Source organism: Mirounga angustirostris, unplaced genomic scaffold (genome assembly GCF_029215605.1).
Source record: "Mirounga angustirostris isolate CCGP_5_RB_7025 unplaced genomic scaffold, mMirAng1.0.hap1 SCAF_8, whole genome shotgun sequence".
Classification (NCBI taxonomy): domain Eukaryota; kingdom Metazoa; phylum Chordata; class Mammalia; order Carnivora; family Phocidae; genus Mirounga; species Mirounga angustirostris.
Genome location: NW_026991716.1, coordinates 109842146 through 109861974, shown reverse-complemented (window position 1 = coordinate 109861974; position 19829 = coordinate 109842146). Strand labels below are relative to the sequence as shown.

General features: G+C 37.8%; 1 long non-coding RNA gene across 1 annotated transcript in view; it reads right to left on the bottom strand.

Moving 5' to 3' along the window:
* The window catches only part of LOC123836592 (uncharacterized), a 69663-nt gene that overhangs the window by 19408 nt on the left and 30426 nt on the right, over positions 1 to 19829 (bottom strand). Inside the window, exon 5 of the long non-coding RNA XR_010413757.1 lies at positions 3445 to 3576. This is a non-coding gene — a long non-coding RNA (uncharacterized LOC123836592). The remainder of the gene's footprint in view (positions 1 to 3444; positions 3577 to 19829) is intronic.

Below are 19829 nucleotides of genomic sequence, written 5' to 3'. Positions count from 1 at the left end.
AGAAGAAGATAGTAGAAAGGGTAAAATGAAGGGGGCGGAAATCGGAGGGGGAGACGAACCATGAGAGACTATGGACTCTGAGAAACAAACTGAGGGTTCTAGAGGGGAGGGGGGTGGGGGATGGGTTAGCCCAGTGATGGATATTAAAGAGGGCACGTATTGAATGGAGCACTGGGTGTTATACGCAAACAGTGAGTCATGGAACACTACATCAAAAACTAATGATGTAATGTATGGTGATTAACATAACATAATAAAATTAAAAAAAAAATAGAACCAACCACTGGAAAAAAAAATGAGATAAAACAGGCATGTAATCAAAGAGGAAGCCCATTTTTAGAACTTAGAAAATCACACACTTGTTTGTATGTATGACGTGGGTGAGCATAAGGAATCCCCAAATTGCATCTGAGAATAGAATTTTGTCTCAAGGAAAAAGAAATGCAATGCGTTTATAACTAAAGGCAAAACTTAATCAGCTACTCTGAGCACTGTCTGAATGGAAAGGAGATGGGCTGCACGGAGCCAAAGAAAAATAGCCCGAGTGCAAGAACATTTAGTATTCCACTGCCATCCAGTGGAAAAGGCCAGGATTTGAAAAGATGAAATTCCTGGCTGGGGCCTAGTCCATTCTGTCTTAGGAGGGGTAGGTCCCCCCAGCCTGATTTGTACCACACAGATAGCCCTCAAGGTCAACCAATTCCAACAGCTCACTTTTCCCACTTGCATTCAAGCAGCCTTCTGAATCTCAAATTAATTACCTAGGTATTTACAGAAGTAAAAGAGTATCTAGACCAGTGTTTCTTTGACGTGTCAGGAAGTTCTCTAATAGAGAAAATAAATAGGTATCCCAAGGTCTGGGACGGTGTCTATAATTCTTGAATTTTGGAGGGTTGTAACTTGAACATTTTTCAGCTCTTAAACAAGGATATTTTCTGCTTTATTCGCTGATTGTGCCAAGAACTTAGTAAAGTGTCAGCAAATAGTAGGCTCAATAAATATTTGTTGAATAGATTAATGCAAATCTTAAATGCTTTAAGTGTTTTGCTATCAGGGAAAAGCAAAAGGTTTTCCTCTCTGCTTCCTGATTTAATCACAGCTGGTAATGTGCTTATTTTATAGAATTGAGGCAATCTGAATTTACATGGATAGCAATTTCTCTTCTTGACATAGTGTCATTGTAATTTGAGACCATGAATCCATTTAAAAATGTGCATACAAATCAAAATAGTTTTTCTCATCGTTGGGCAAACTTTATAAGCATAGTAAGGTAAGAGACGCTTGCTGGTGGAAATTTTAAGTATCTTTTAGCTGAAAAGTTAAGTGACTTATGTCATAGAAAATATTGTGAGGATGTCTCTTTCATTGTCTTAAGGGGAAAATAGTTAAAGGGCCTTTTCTTTCTTTCTTTCTTTTTTTCTTTTCTTTTTTTTTTTTTTGAAAAGGCAGACTGCCGCGTGCAACGTCTCATTTGGATGTGATGTGTCTGGAATCTTGGAAGCTTGACTACCCTGCGTTCTCCTACAAATGGACCTTGAGAGCTTGTCGGGGGCTTCAGAGTGCAGCCACTCTTATACCCTTGACTGAAGACAGGTCCACCCGTATAGTGCAAGTTCCACCGAGCATGCAGCTTCAGGAGGGACCCACAGAGAGAGGTGAGGGAGGAAGGGGACACCACCTACCCAGCCAGATCAGCCAAATCAACCCTGGTGATCAATGCGGTGACAGATGTCACAGCCAGATTGCCCTCACACCCTGAAGAGCCTTTTCGAAGGAAAAAAAACAAACAAACATTATATGAGCTAACTTTTATCACACATAATTGAATTAAGTTTCCAAAATTTCATTGTTAATAGTCAACTCATGACAGCTCTCACACTTTAATTCTGCTGTGTTCTGTCACACCAGTGAAAGCTTTTACAATTTCACTTCTGTAAACAATTCACTCTTCAAGTGTTTTGCTGAATAAGCCAACTCTGAGAACTACTGTTTATCATTAGGTAAAACCACAATTCATCGTTTAACCCATGTTTTAGCCATTGTTATAATAAGTTTTTAATTCTCCATTAAAAAATAATTTCACTAAATTGAAAATTTGATGAGCATTTTCCTCTGCTTAAATCAGCACATATATATGTCAAATAGCAAGTTTTCAAAGTCATTTCCCATTTCCTTACAAATTTATCTAAAAAGATAAGCATCTAAATAATTATTTCTGCAAATTTACAACAAAAGCCAGCATTTTTTTTTTTTTTGCCAGTCCGTTAATATGCAAGGTAAATCAAGAAGCAAACTCTGAGAGGAGATACTATTGATGGGCTGCTACAGGGCGGCTGATTCATGCAAAATACCAATGTCAGCATCATAGATTTTTTTCCCTGCGTGCATCCATTATGTGTTTTCCCACTCATTAAAAGTAATTCTCCAGACACCTGGGTGGCTCAATTTCCGCTCAGATCATGATCTCAGAGGTCTTGAGATGGAGAACCATCCCCCCCACCGCCCATCCCACCGTGGGGCTCTGTGCTTAGCCCAGAATCTGTCCCTCTACCTCCCCGTCTGTTTCCCCTTTAGGGTGTATGTGCATGAGCACATGCTCTCATTCTCTCTCAAATAAATAAATAAAATCTTTTTAAAAAGTAATTCTCACATATCTTTTAAAAATTATTTTTACTGGCTATTTTACTATAAAGTGTCCTTTTAGAATTACTGGGCAAAAGTCAGTAACTGATCAAATAGCTAAATTGTTAGTGTCCATGCTTTCCAACTTAAGATAAAGAGCAAGGTTAGCATTCATCTCTCAACCAGTACATTCTAAGATAGTCTTTTGAAGTGTTAGAACTATTGAGCACTAGTCAGTATGGGTAACTTTTTCACCTCTTTTTAATCTCCCAAGAGATTTGACCATAACTGTAGCATGGAGTTTTACCAAGACTTTTTTTTTTTAATTTAAATTGACTTTAAATTGACCATCAAGCAATTTTGTCTTTTTAAGTGTGCTTTTCATACCTAGCCCATATTGTTGTTTCCTTTTTGGTGCAACATTTTCTGGTTATTTGAATGCTTCATTTTTAATGTTACCCAAAAAAGCAATGATGGTTTATGCAATTATTCTCAGGGTTTTATCCACTAAGAGATATAAAAGATTAGACGTTTGGCAGTGCTACAATATTATAGCTCATATTTTAAATATGCCTCTAAGTATATCCTACTATTTTTAGATGGCAGCTACCTACTACCAGTTCAGTAGTGAAGAGAATGGTCTATGATCTTTTTTACCATCAGTTTCACTGGTAAGGCTGACTAATGACTCCCAGGTGTACTAAAAATTTCTAACGATCTTTCCTATTTTACCCAACATCCAGCTTGTGATCCAAGCTTCCTGTATTAAATCATATAATGTATTTCCTGTTTGAAATTTAATTCTATTTAAAATTATTGTACCTTAAGGGCCTTCGGCTGGGGTCGTGATCCTGGGGTTCTGAGATCGCATTGGGCTGCCTGCTCTTTGGGAAGCCTGCTTCTCCCTCTCCAGCTCCCCCTGCTTGTGTTCCCTCTCCTGCTGTCTCTCTCTCTCTGTCAAGTAAATAAACAAAATCGTTAAAAAAAAATTATTATACTTTAAATGTATCAGTGAAAAAAATGGTAACATCACATACACAAGTACAGACTTTTGGAATACTAATTTGCTACTGGTAGAAAGTAGAACTAAAAGAAATCAAGCACTTGCAAACAAAATATATAATGAGAATAATTGTTAGAAATCCTTAAGCTCTATTTTGGAATCAATGACTTGCCCGGCTGGGGGTGGAGGTACAGTGGTATAATCTAAAGTTTAAAAACAAACACTGATGGGACGCCTCAGTGGCTCAGTCGGCTAGGCATCTGCCTTAGACTCAGGTCATGATCTCAGGGTCCTGGGATGGAGTCCCGCATCAGGCTCCTTGCTCAACAGGGAGCCTGCTTCTCCCTCTGCCTGCCACTCCCCCTGCTTGTGGGCTCTCTCTTTGACAAATAAATAAAGGTTTTAAAAAAAACACTGATTGCTACAATAACAAAATAATTTCTCAAAAAAATGGCTGTGCAAGTCCCTGATGACACATGAAGAAATCACACTTTGAAGCTTTTCCACTCCAGCAGTCAGTCTCATGAGCAACCTTAGAACATTTTATTCTTCTAGTAGCATGTCCAGATTAATTTCTTGGAACTGCAATATTGGCTGTACTTTATTCCCCCCAGCACAAAGTTACCAAATTTTTCAATCAACAACTGTGCATGAAAACCTTATGCTTTCTGGGATTACACAAAATCAACAAAACATTCATCCAAAAAAAAAAAAATGTAGACTTCTAAATTTTCATTTTTTGGCAAATAGAAATCACAGTTTTTTATGCTTTTTATCTTGAAATATTAATAGTTTCATGGGAAGATGAGAAAATAGAATGAGTCCCATGCATATTTTACCTAGTCTCCCCCGGTGATGACATCTTATGAAGCTGTAGCATAAAGTCATTGACATTGGTACATGACTGTTTTAAAACTTGCATTCATTTGTGTGTGTGTGTGTGTGTGATTCTATGCATTTTGCCATGTACAAATTTATATAATTGCCACTACAATCAAGACAGAGATTTTCTATTACCACAAAAGAACTCCCTGTGCAACCTCCTTGTATTTGTGTCCATCTCCCATATTCCCCCTGTCCCTGAGCACTGGCAACCACTCATCTGTCCATCTCTGTAGTTTTATCATTTTGAGGATGTTATATGAATGGAACCATCACAATATAACATTGTGAAATTGACTTTTTTTCACTAAACATAATGTCTTTGAGGTCCATCCAGTCATTTGCATATATCATTATTTCATTAGTTTTTATTGCTGAGTGCTATTCCATTGTATGGATGTCCTAGAGTTTGTTCAACCATACAGCCCTTTAAAGACATTTGAGTAGTTTCAAGTATTTTACTATATAAATCACTCTGAACATTCTTGTACAAGTTTTTGTGTAAACATAAATTTTCTCTGGGGTAAATGCCCCAAAAGAGTACAATTGCCGGGTCATAGGGTAAGTGCGTAATTTAGTTTTGTAAAATCTGGAAGACTATTTCCCAGAGTGGCTGTGCCATATTATATTCCCCACAGCTATGTGTGAGAAATCCACTTTCTCCCCATCCTCACCAATATTTATAATTGATGTTTTTCATTTCATTTTATTTTTTAAAGATTTTATCTATTCATCTGAGACACAGAGATACAGAGAGAGAGAGAACACAAGCAGGGGGAGCTGCAGAGGGAGAAACAGTCTTCCCGCTGAACCAGGCGCTCGATGTGGGGCTTGATTCCAAGACCCTGGGATCATGACCTGAGCTGAAGGCAGACGCTTAACCTTCTGAGCCACACAGGTGCCCCAACGTTTTTTACTTTCGATGGTCTAATAGGCATGTAATGATATCCCTTTTATATTTCCCTGCTGCACCAGAGTGGAGGAACCAGAGTGCCACCCAGCCCACCTCAGCCCACCTTGGTCCACCTTGATGCCAGGCAAAGGGGAGGCTCCACTTCCTGCTGGGTCCTGATGACAACGGGGTGGGTGGGAATACAGAGTGAAGACCAGCCCAGCTTGCTCCTCCTCATTCTACTTCATCGATGCCAGGGTGGGATAAAGGCTAGCTCCCACCAGGACCCCACTAACACTACTCTGGCAGCAATATCAGACCACTGCAGCCTATAACCATCGAGTAGGAGGTAGAATTGGCTCCTCCCTCATGTCTGCCAAACCCATGGCATGTGTGCTGTGGGTGAGGTGGACAGAGGATTGAATATTGTATTGGTGTTTTTTGCTCGAGTAGTGGTAGGTATTGTCAAAGAGCTTTTCTCTTATGTTGGGTTGTCTTTTTCCTGGTTCTTTGACCAGGGTGAATAGGCTTTTCTTGGCGTTCTTTTGGCTTACACCTATCAGTGGTTCAGGTTGCAGGCTTCCCCAGTGTCCTGTCTGGGATAGATGGAAGGCAAAAGGAAAATCCAGGGACCCCAACCCTGTATCATGCCTCACATCCTGGGGTAACTGGTCACTTTTCTGTCTTCACCCCAGCTTTCAGAGACTTCTGGTATTTGTTTATAATGGTATGTCCAGGGTTTTTAAAAAAGAAGAAGGACCTGAGAAAGATTGGGCTATTTCAGCTTGGCCAGAACAAGCGGTCTTCCCCCAAACAATTTCTTTTTTATTTTATAGCAGCTTTATTGACATGTAATTCATATGCCATACAATTTGTCCTTTTAAAATGTACAATTCAATGGTTTTTAGTCTATGAACAGAGTTGTACCACCATAACCACTATTTAATTTTAGAACATTCTCATCAACCCAAAGAGAAATCCTACACTGATAGCAGTTAGTCTCTACTTCACCCCCAACACACATAAACACACAAACCCTGGCAACTACTAATCTACTTTCTGTCATTAGAGATTGAGCTATTCTGGAGACTTCATAGAAATGGAGTCATATGTTATATGGCTTTTTTAACTTGCTTTTTTTTTTTTACTTTGCATAATGTTTTCAAAGTTCATTCACATTGTAACATGTATCAATACTTCTTTTTATTGCCAAATAATATTTCATTGCATGGGTATACATTTTTTCCACTTATTAGTTGATATACTTTGGGGTTGTTTCTATTTTGGGGCTTTTATAAATAATGCTGCTAAGAACATTCAAATACAGATTTCATGAAAATATGTGCTTCATTTCTCTTGAATAGATACCTAGAAGTGGAATTCCTGGGTCATATGGTAAGGCTATATTTAACATTTTGAGGACCTGCCAAATATTTTTCCAAAGTGTCTTCACCATTTTACAATCCCACCAGCAAGGTACAAGGATTAAAATTTCTTCACATGCTTGGCAACACTAGCTATTGTCAGGCTTTTTTATTTTAGCAATCTTCTTTGAATTCACATCACTGGATGTGAAGTGGCATCTCATTGTGGCTTTCATTTGCATGTCCCTAATGACTAATGAAATTGAGCATCTTTTCATGGGCTTATTGGCTATTTGTATGTATTCATTGGGGAGATGTCTGTTCAAATCTTCTCTCCCAACATTTAATTGTGCTTTTATTGTTGACTTGTAAGAATTCTTTACATATTCTGGATACAAGTGCCTCATCAGATATATGATTTACAAATATTTTCTCTTATTCTGGGTGTTGTCTTTTTATTTTCTTAATGGTGTCCTTTGAAGCACAGAAGTTCTTAGTTTTGATGAAGTCAACTAAGATTTTTTTTCTTTTGACATTTATGCGTGGTGTCATATCTAAAAAACATTGCCTAATACCAGGTCATAAAGATTTACTTCTATATTTCCTTATAAACATGTTGTTAGTTTAGCTCTTACATTTAGGTTTATTATTCATTCTTCGTTAATTTTTGTATCTGGTGTGAGGTAGGGGTCTGTGTCTACAAACAGACTTAGTTATACTTCTTTTCTAATCTGGATGTCTTTTATTTCCTTTTCTTCACTAATTGACTTGGATATCATCCAGTACAATGGTGAAAAGGAGTGGCAAGAGAGGACAATGGATGCTTTGGAAAGCAGGGAAGGTTTTAAGTTGATGTCCATGGGAAACTGATGGAGCTCCTAGTTGTAGGAAGATGGTACTGATACGTATTTTCCAGGCTTAAAACTCTACAATCTGCAGCTCAGAAAAAAATGGAACAGTGTCCAAGTCAAAAGATTTTGGACCCGAGAGGAACTTATAGCTTAGAATAGGGTAAACAAACAAAATAATTATAAACTAATAATAAAAAGATAAAGAAGTCATCATTTAGGAAAATAAAAGCTAATTATAAAGTAAAATATTTTTCCATCACAAGCATTATAAAACTCATTATATAAAATTTGGCATTGTTGAAGAGATATAATTAAAACACAATGTTTTCCCAGCCCAAAACAGCAATGAAGAATGAAAGCACTTTTGTTACAGAATAAGCCTTGAACCACACATCACAGAAATCTGCTAAGAGATTTCATACACAGAAAGGAATCTCACCCCCTTATATAGCCAAGCTGATTCAGCCCATTACATAGATGTTTTCAAGATGACAGTAACTAGTCCTTACTAAGAGGACTGGACGGTAGCCTTTGTCATAGTTCACCCTGAATTCACCTGGTAATTGAAACGGCCATCTGTGCTAACTGGCCTTATCCACAGGAAGAGCAAACTTATATTTTTATAATAGAAGGTAGTTTTGCAACTTGGAACAAGGTGCCCAACTAAAGTTAGGTTCCTGCCCTCCCATCTATCTTCTTTGATGTTTACATTTTCTTTTGGGGTGGGGAGGGAAGTGTGGTTTAAACAACAAACATTTATTTCTCACAATTCTGGAATAGAGACTGGGAAGTCCAAGATCAAGGAACCTGGCAGATTCTGTGCCTGGTGAGAACCCACTTCCTGGTCCATAGATAAGCATGTTCATTCTCACTGTGTCCTCACACGGTGGAAAGGTTTGATGCTTGCATTTCATTTTTTTTTTAATTTTATTTTATTATGTTATGTTAGTCACCATACCATACATCACCAGTTTTCTTTTCTTTTCTTTTTTTTTTTTTTAAAGATTTTATTTATTTATCTGAGACAGAGAGAATGAGAGAGACAGAGAGCACATGAGAGGGGGGAGGGTCAGAGGGAGAAGCAGGCTCCCTGCCGAGCAAGGAGCCCGATGCGGGACACGATCCAGGGACTCCAGGATCATGACCTGAGCTGAAGGCAGTCGCTTAACCAACTGAGCCACCCAGGCGCCCCCATCACCAGTTTTCGAGGCAGCGATCCACGATTCATGTTTTCGTACAAAACCCAGTGCTCCATGCAGTACGTGCCCTCCTTAATACCCATCACTGGGCTAACCCATCCCACCACCCCCTCCCCTCTAAAACCTTGTTTGTCTCTCAGAGTCCATAGTCTCTCATGGTTCATCTCTCCCTCCAATTTCACTCCCTTCATTTTTCCCTTCCTTCTCCTAATGTCCTCCATGCTATTCCTTATGCTCCACAAATAAGTGAAACCATATGATAATTGACTTTCTCTGCTTGACTTATTTCACTTAGCATAATCTCCTCCAGTCCCAGAGATGGTTCTCAGATCTTTGAGAAAGATTTCCTGTGTCATAAAGCTGACAAAGTCCTATCTAACTTTCAGAAGGAGTTACATCTATTTCGAAGAGAAGATAAAGTATTTGCAATTACAAGTGTTCTAAAGTAAATGTTCTAAGATAAAGGGAGAGAAATCTCTTCCCTTAATGTCAACAGGAGTAATTAAGCTTCTGATTTTTAAATTGTCTTTGCCCTTATATAATACAGAAGAAAGTAAAGGAGCTAACTTTGATATGGTCTATACCTAGATATAACCCCATTAGCATTTTGGTGTATTTTCTTATAGTATTTTATATCTCATTTTGTTTGTTTTTTAAAGCTTTAATCATACAATATAAACATAAGTTTATGTCTAACTTTTTCTCTTAACATTATTGCATGTTATTATAAATATCACATTAAATAGCAGTATTTTAATAGTTGCATTATAGTTAATTTGTTAGGTAGTATCTTGGTGAATAAAGCTTTTATTCTTTCATATTCTTTCATATTTCTTTTTGAAAGATTACCAGGAATAGCGTTTCTAAGTAAATAAGAATGAATATTTTAAGTTTTGATGTTGCTGAATTGCTAAAACTTATTTTTCTAAATAGCACAATATGTTTTATCCAATAGTTCATCTTCTCCTTGTTCTTCAAGCAATTGTAGGTTCCTATGATTTTTTTAAGTGACTTTTAAAATTCCTTCTTCTTGCCCTGATTAAATACTCTAAAACATTCAAAATCATTGGGAGTCATGGGAAAGAAAATCCTTGTTATTTTTCACCCTCCTTTTAGGGAGAGCCCAACCCTCTTTGCCCCCATTGGAAGCACAGTGAGACACAAAAATAAATTCAAGCCAGTAGCAGCTACCAAAGAGGAGAAAGAATACTTGGTGAATCCAAGGTTGCCTTCTTCAACTTTAAAGCCTTAACGAATGCTTGTGATAATGTTATGCTCATATAAACAGGTTGCCTAATTTTATATTAATAACCAGATGGTGGCCTTTTAAGTAATATATTTGGCTGTGTTACATTTTTTTCTTGCTCTGCTCCAGAGTGTCACATTTGCCCTAGGGACCTGTGAAACTACACCCTGGCAACTCCACTTACCTGAGTCTCTTCAGCAGCCACTGATCTCCTGTGATCGTTGGATTAAAAAAGAAAAAAAAAAGTCCCTAAAACAAAGCATCTTTTCTCTTTTGTTCTACCTCACCTCAAACTTTTCCACTTTTTTTCTTTTTTTAAAAGATTTTATTTATTTTTTTGACAGACAGAGAGAGACAGTGAGAGAGGAAACACAAGCAGGGGGAGTGGGAGAGGAAGAAGCAGACTTCCTGTCGAACAGGGTCTGGATGCGGGGCTCCCTCCCAGGACCCTGGGATCATGACCTGAGCCGAAGGCAGATGCTTAAAGACTGAGCCACCCAGGCGCCCCAAGCTTTTCCACTTTTATTAGCTGTTTGAAAGCTCTATTTAAAGCCACCATGGTTTGATACACAGCCAGTCCCCAGTAAGCTAAATTACAACTCATTCTACAGAGACTCAAAGCTGCGTCTTAGCTTTTAAAGCTAAGACAGTGAATAACAGGTGACATTTGGCCAAATTCAGCATTGGTTTTCTAGTAGAGACAAAAAGGAGGGGTACATAATTTTTTAACATATACAACATAGCTCTTCTTTGTCACATTGATTATTTTAACTTATCCCAAATCCACTATAATTAATGACAACAAAAATGAATTAGACACTATATAATAAATAAGATATCAAATGTAGAGATACTATGGAAACATTTGATCACTGTATCAAATCCAGGCAGTCAGTTGACCAATGTTTTTGTTCATGTAGAATAAAAAGGATATTTGGTCAGGCATATTAAGGAGACAAAGTATAAAAACTATACAGTAGTCTCAGTGATTCAGGATGTAGATGGAGAAATAAGATATTTACACATAAAATGATAACAAAAAACAATACATGATATTGAACAGAAATTATGATATACCTAATATTTCCATAACTTTTTAGGGTTTACAAAGTTTAATCTTCACAATGATTCTGTGAATGTGGTGTTCTTACCATTCAACAGATGGAGAAATTGGGATTTAGGGAGACATGCAGTTGCCCATTATTTCACTTGTAATAACAAATAAAGTCTAACATCAAATTCATGATTCTGAGTATTCTGAACAATTAAATGCCTACAAGATCAAAATTAGAGCATGGCCCTATCAGGGGAGCATTCAGGATAGATGCTGGATTTGACTGGACCTAAGCTCATAGGTCATGTTAAATGCAAAACAAGTTTGTTGCAAAGGTCTGGCAATAGGAATTCTAGGGGCCTCCATTGGAATTTGAATGGTGAGGAAAGCAGCTTGCTTGGAGGGGAGGCTTCAGGTGAGGCTGGAATGGTAAGGCTAAAGTGTTTATACTTTATTAGGTATACGAGTGGGTAACTAATGAAAATGAGAATTTTAGAACAAGGGAGTAACTTTATATCTCTGAAGAAAATGACAATAGCTTTCAATAAGGTACATGAGTCTGAAGTTCTTTCAAATCAAAAATTATTTTAAATTATTAATAAAAATGATTAATTAATCAATTAATCCTTAATTATTTCTATGAACTCAGGACTGCCATACTATGACAGAATCAATTTTCAAACCACTAATCTTGGCAAAAACTTTACAGATATCACTGGGCTGTCAAAATCCTTTTACAGATGCTTCCATTCTGTTTGATAGTAGCTAAAGGATATTCATTTATGTCAACCGTTTCTTTGTTAAAATGCCCCAAAATTCCAAGAAGCATTTTTTTGAATAAGTAACTGAGGTCATCACCTCTAATAAACAGCCTTTGTTTCAAAGACTTTGAACATTTTCTGAGGTACAGTGTTGTTTCTCAAAAGCCTTGAGATGCCCTAGAAACTCAGAGGCACGGCAGAGAGGAAGTGAATGGTGTTAACTGTGACGCTGGTTTGGAGTCTATGGAGTGAAGTTTCAAGACCTAAGAATAGATTCAGATCTAGGGTTAGGGAACATTGCTTCTTTGTCTCTCCCTTCCAGATCAGAGCTGAACAGTTAGCTTCCATTTTGCTGAGGCAACAAAATAATTAGGCCCACACCACTGGTACTTTCTCCAGGAGAACTCTGCCCTTCTTACAAAGTTCTTTATTGGTGAAGCATGGGGAGAATCTATGGGTTTTAGGGATTCACTAAAATTGTTCTTATGAATGCTATACCAATTAATTTTATAACAACATATGGAAGCAAGACATACCAGGATGAATAAAATTAGTGAACATTCTAAAGGTGCGCTCAGTGCTTAAATAATTGCAGAGAAACACTGGAACAATATAATAGAAAGTTATCCTTTCATTTATTCCTTTTCTTCCATTCTCTGATTTCACATATCATGATATTTTAAGAACATACACGATTTGTTTGTGATACAGATCTTGAAAAACTTGGTATAATTGATATGCATGGGTTATGATTATGATTTCTATGGCATTATTTGACTCTCATAGTTAAAAGATTGTCATTACTATACCAAGTCAACCTATATTTATTGAACTTCTGTGCACACCACCATTTTAGACATCATAGAAACCTGGTCCTTCACCCCCAAGTATCAAAACTTGGTTATAAAGAAAAACATACATATTTTGAAGCATTTCCAAAGTTAGCCATCAGTGAGCATAAAATAAAATTGTAATAGCACAAATTAAATACATACATATAAAATAGAATCAGAGAAAAATAACAAACTAGACAGATTGGGGAATAATATTTCTTCTGACCACAGATGGTGCCCACGTCCCACTCAGCAGATGGAGATTTTTTCAAAGTCTTAGGCTTTGACAAGCCCATTCTATGACCTAGAAGAAATAGGTCATTTTGTTCAGTGAGACTAAAACCCTGCTGACTGTCAATCCTGAAAAGGGGAAAAAAAATGAAGCCTCTATCACTGTAACCCCAAATACTTAGCAGGAAGAAGAAATTTATCTAGATTTATAGAAATTCATCAGAAGATTAATAGTTCCTTTAACAAACTAAAAGATTCAAAGAAATTCTATGCTCAATCACCAGAGAATAAAAGACTCAGTTTTTTATTCAACAAATATCTGTTGAGCACATGTATGTGTCAGGCACTGTTACAGGTCTTGGAAAATATAACCATGAGCAAAACTGATCAAATTTCTTCCCTTGGCACCAACAGTCTAGTGGCTGAAGAGAGAACAGAAACAAATCTATAAATAAAAGACATAGGTAGTATGTCTTTTTCAACATAAGAAGTATGTTGAAAAATGAACCAAAGAGGAAAGGGTGTGATGGAAAGGGGACTCTATTTAAATAGAGTGACTAGGAAGCCCCATTGGGAAGAGGATTTTGAGCAAAGATCATAAGGTGACGAGGTGAACTTGTAGGCATCTGGAGGAAGAGTTGTCTAGGCAGAGGGAATAGCAAGGGCAAATGTCCTGAGACGACAGTGTGTCTAGTGTGTTGGGGGCACACCAAACAGGCCAATGTGGCTAGAGAAGAGTGAGGAGGAGACGGAGAGAGAGAAAGTAGACTAGAAGGTTAATGGGAAACCAGATTATTTAAGGCCCTCTGAAATGTTTTAAAGAATTATGCTTTCATTTCAAGAAGAACAGAAAGCTATTACAGGGTTTTAAGCAAAAGAATAATCTGATCTTACACATGTTTCAAAGGGAGTGCTCTGAGTGCTGTGTTGAGAATTAAAAGTCTAAACATATAATTCTCTCTTGCATTGGAAATAAGGAGTCCATAAAAGTATTACATATGAATTGAAAAAGAAAATGTGTTGTCCTTCATACAAAGATGTGGCTGATTCATCCTCATTTAGGGATGTGGCTAAAAAATGGTGGCGAAATTGGAACTGATCTATCCATCCTCTCTAACTTTGGTGCTCTCGTCACCGGTTATACACACTGAGGAACCAGCTGGTCGGGATTATGTGCTTCCTTCCCACACTGGAGAATGAAAGGAAGATGTGGGCCTCAGGAACTTATTATTGGCAGATGCAAATTGCACTACTTAGTTCTCCTCCCACTCCTATTAAGATGAAAGTCAGCTTGCTCTCAACAGCAAGTAAACAGTATTTTTATTAATAAAAAAGTAAGACTTCTTTACTTCAATTACTTTCTTTAAAAAATATAACACATATTCAGCAACTCTAGATCTCAGGGTCATGAGTTCAAGCCCCACATTGGGCATAGAGCTTACTTAAAAAAATCTATAGCACATACTCATCAGAGTAAAACACAAAATCCCCAAATCCCAAACCTGACATCCAAGGCTTCATCTACACAGTGCTCTTCTTTCCCATATTTTCTATTTTTCCTGAACATGGACAGTGAGCTTTAGCCACACTGAGCAGCTATTTTCTGTTTCTTTGCTTATGCTGTTTGCTCTGCCTAAAATGCTTCCAGAATTCCCCCTTCTCCTGGTTCCTAGAAGATCCAAAAGGAAGCAACAAAATGAAGTGGAAAAACCAAGAACTTAAAATGAGAAGCCCCGGGTGAGTAGTTGTTAAACTTCGGTGACGCCACCTAAACAACCTGTTTCCTTAATCTGTTATTACTTACCTCACAGAGTATATTATACACCAACTAAACAATGTATGTGAAAGTCCTTACAGATTGCAAAACACCACAGTAATTTATGTAGTCAATAAATTTTATTTTATTGGAAGGGAAATGTTGGGGGGAATACAGGGAATGTGGGAAGGTATTTAGGAATAAGAAGCACAGTGGTTGGTAAGTGCTATCACAGAGGGGAGTCTATGACTACTCATGGATACTCCTGTTTTCACTCTACCTGGTCATATGGTGGAGAGAAAGTAATCAATCCCACCCTCAACATTTATGGGGCTTGGGCCAAGAGCACAAATGGAGGCCCATATTCTACATGTCGCATACCTTCGTAACAATAAAATTATAAAATATGTGTATAACTATGTCTTTTTTTCTTTCTAAGAGAGAGAGACAGAGCATGAGTGTGCGTGCACACTCAATCTCAGAACCCTGAGATCATGAGCTGAGCCAAAATCAAGAGTCAGATGCTTAACGGGCTGAGCCACCCAGGCGCCCCTATAACTATGGTTTTCTTAAACAACTTGAACGATGAAAAATACTAAAGTTGGCTTAATTCAATTACAAGACAGTTCCACAGGTGTAGTGTTCTGCTTATAGACCGGTGTCGTGATGAGTGATAAAATACAGACAAACACCAATTAACAAATTATCATACTTTCCATTACACTTACTTTTCTTGCCTTCATTTTGACAAAACCACTAATGATGTGCACGGAGAATATACACAAAATTTGAAGATTTGTTACCAAAAAAAGAACATAAAATATCTCATTAATAATTCTGGCATTGATTACTTACTGATATTGGAACATACTGGATTAAATAAAACATTAGTGAAATTTTAAAAAAATATATAGCTCAAATTTACTTTCACATATTTTAGATAAAACTAGGTACTAAGCAGTCTAAAGCTAATACAAGATAACTCCCCTTTTCACTCTGAACAACAAACTGAGGGTTCTAGAGGGGAGGGGGGTGGGAGGATGGGTTAGCCTGGTGGTGCGTACTGAGGAGGGCACATTCTGCATGGAGCACTGGGTATTATGCACAAACAATGAATCATGGAACACTTCATCTAAAACTAATGATGTAATGTATGGGGATTAACATAAGAATAAAAAAAAAAAGAAAAGAAAAAAAAATAAAGTACAACCAGGTATGAAAAAAAAAAAGATAACTCCCCTTTTCATTTTATTTCTGAGACAGGGAAGATGATAGAACATTCTATCATTGCTCCTTCAGTCTTTTTCTTGAGTAGACATAAGAAGAATATGTCAGGTGCAAGTGCTGGAGGTCAAGAAGCTGGCTGAGGAGCGGGAGGCCTAAATCAGTCAAAGTACCTTTTTCTTGCTGTGCCCTGATTTTTCCCTATCAGAGTTACCATGAGCTTGATTTTACCAAGTGAAGCCAGCCAGCCAGGTGCTGGTAGGAAGGGCCTTCCTCGCAAAGATGACACCCCTCTTGCTCAGCAACTCACTGTGAGCTGCCTTTTGGCCAATGACAATTCTTAGTTTTCATACATTTTTATGGTGCAGACAACCTGTCTCTGTCTTTTATCATTCCTTGCTTACCACTCTGAGTCATGTACCAAAGAATTTCATGGCCTTATTCTGTATAAAATCCTACAGCTTCACCTTGGTTCATGGGAGAGCCTTGTATCTCCACCGACACCTAATTGGGTCTCTTTCTCCTCCTATCTAAAATAAGGGAGAGGAACGCCAATGATCCAGAAGTTTCTTTCTAGCTCTAAAAGTCTGTAATTCTAGTATTAATAATGGTAATATCAGGTTATGCCGATAACACATGTTAGCTGGTGAGTTGCCAGCTAAAAATCACTAGTCTGTACCATGGGTGAAGGTCTCTGAGATTAGAATGACATAATGACTCAAGATGACTTTTCTAGTCATTGAGCTGAGAGAAGCCATGCTCCTAGTGAGCCACCTGGATTCAGTAGACAGCTGTGTCAGAAACAAGCAGTGAACCCAGCTTGAGTGCTGGAGCCTAGGCCTCTCAGATGTCCTTGAGTCAGCGTGGCCAACAGAACCAAAATATCCTAAATAACTCCTGTGTTTCCTGACTCAGTTTTTGTAGATGTAAAAATAGAAGAACATTGTGGATTAGATCTTCCTCCGTAGAAAAGGTGTAGGAGTTTGTCATCCGCCTTGTGTGAGGGAAGCAGCAGGATAATTGATAGGCCCATTATGTATAGCCAGGTGGTGGTGATATCATGCTGGTAATTTGAGCTGTATAAGAAAGGAGCATTTTTCATTTCTGACTAAGTTATGGATCATATTTAAAGGACATCAAGCATCCAAATAAGAAAACTTTATGTGATAAATGAATGGGAAAATGAATGAATGCCTATCGGCTTGATGTTATACAGGCAAAATAACTATTTGACAGAACGTTGCACATCGACAGGGAACATTATTGACATGACGCACATGTGGTCTCAGGCTTCCTCAGAGATGAACCACTCGTAGATAATTATGAGCTTTGGGAGACAGGGTGGTGAGCCGGCTGTCTGTGTGAGGGGTTGCACTGTCCTTCCCCTCCTGCTAGGAAGTTTCCATCTAAAGCTTGTTAGCATGCAGTCCCTGTGATGCAGAGCGCACTTGTCCTGCCAATTAGTCTATGAATGAGGGGTTCCTGGCTGCGCGATGGTTCCAAGACTTCACATTCTTGGCCATGGAAATAGCTACAGCATTGCAAAAATGTGTGACACTCCCCACCCCACACTCTAGTTAGTGCCTTATATTCCTTATTCAGTCACATTAAAGTGTCCAGAGATTTCTTGGCCCTATAAAGTGTGTGTTCTCATTCAAAGTCAATTTTTGGCTTGTCTCTGTCCTCTTTTCACAAAAGGTATTTCAAGCAATTTATCTTACTAGTTCTAGTGGAGAACAGAACATCAAAATCTGTCTGATGTGTTGAATTAAATTCTAAGAGAGATGTTATTAGGACACTTGTATATAATGGAAATATTAAATAAGTTAGGAATATGTTTTCCGCTGTATATGTCTTTCTCCAACATCTTAAAAAACTGGTAGTTTCAGGTTTCCTCTCCATTTTCAATAATGGACGCCACAGATGACATTAGAATGCAGCTCTTAGAAATATTGCTTTATTCATTTTCCTTTGCTTCATACGGGAAATTCCTAGTTAACTGGTAATTTACAAACCCTGAGAATTAATTTTAAGTGAGCTTTAAGTTTTTAAAAGAAACCAAAAACAGGGCTTCTGGATGGCTCAGTCAGTAGAGCATTTGACTCTTGACCTTGTGGGTCATGAGTTCAAGCCCCACACTGAGTATAGAGCTTACTTACAAATAATAATAATAATAATAATAATAATAATAATAATAATAATAATAAAGAACCTAAAACCAAAACTAAAGAAAGGCACATGGTAGAAAGAGCATGATTTTTAAAATCCGATATCTCTGGCTTTGAATTCTAAGTTTGCTCTTTACTAGGAATGGGAAAGATTATTTCATTATTTCACTTTTAGGAAACTGTCTTTTTGAAATCTTTGAAATATGGAAATATTTTGTATGGGTAATATCTTTTTGAAGATTTAATGTGATAAACTGTTAAGCTTCTAGCACAGTGAGCCACAGACTAGGCATCAGTAAATATTACTTCCCCACCCACCCCCCTTTCTTCTTAGTAGCCTTAGATTTTCTCAAAAGAAATCTCTCTATCTCTTTTAATTTCAACATCCAGTAGAATAATAAAGTTAGGCTTTACCCATTATTTTTTTACTGAGTTCCAAAATATTTCACAAAAGCAACTGGTTTGGAGCAGGGTGCCAAGAAGTTGACCCTGGGGCATATTGGGCCACCATTCTGTTGAGAACTGCCCATGTACCAGCTCACAAATGGAACTGAACCTAGGGCTTCTCATACTTGCACAGGCCTGATGGGCAGCTGTACAATAAGGAGAATGAGAGACGGTTAGAATCGCCCTAACTGGGAAAATCATCAGAGGTTTTCCCTGCAAAGTTGTTATTCTGGTTTCTGGCCAAGAGCTAAGTAAAACCAATTTCTTAATACTTAATTACCTTATTAAGTAAGAATGTGTTTCAAAAGCTATCCATTCAGCCTTCCATATAATATATTCTTTGTACAAATTTGCCCTCAATTTATCTTTGACCTGGAGAATGTAGAATATGAAACATGTGTTGTTTGTCCAAACAGATACACTCAGCTCTACAGGGAAAGAGTAGTCCTGAGCATCCCAACAGAATGGAGAGATAGCAATAGGAGGGGAGACTATTACTACTCTTTCTGCTCTTACCATTATTCTTTTTGTTTTGTTTTGTTTTGTAACCACTGTTCTTGATGTAATTCAGAGAACAAGGCGGGCTGGCTGTTGTGGTAATTCATCATGTCAATGCAGGAAGCAAGACCTCTCTGTAGGACTTCACAATTAACTCCTGAACTCTCTGATCACTTTCTGAACAACAGGGGGAGCTCTAACTCACTCTTAAGTAAATTCTCTTTAAAATGTATTTATATCCATTGAATGGGCATAGGAAATAAAAATCTATAAATCCAAAAATATCTATATGTGATATAAAACATATAGGGAAGCATGATCATTTCACAGCTTTCTGCCAAATCATAGCTAATTTGTACCCATGGAATAGGGCATACTAACAAGCCAAGGTTAATATTTATATTTAATTTAATAAGGGTAAAAAAGTTGAAAATGTTGCTTGCCTCTGAATGTTGTATCTTGAGATGTTGCTTAAAATGTGAGCATTACAGGGGAGCCTGGGTGGCTCAGTCAGTTAAGCGGCTGACTTCGGCTCAGGTCATGGTCTCAGGGTCCTGGGATGAAGCCCAGTGGAGAGCCCCACGTTGGGCTCCACGCTCAGCAGGGAATCTGCTTCTCTTCCTCTCCCTCTGGCCCTCCCCTGGCTCATGCTTGCTCTCTCTCTCTCTCTTTCTCAAATAAATAAATAAAATCTTTAAAATAAAATAAAATGTGAGTATTATATGCAAGCTAATAGCTCCTTTCTATTAGGTAATGGGACTGATGCAAAGTCACGCTATACAGACTAGTAGCCCTTAG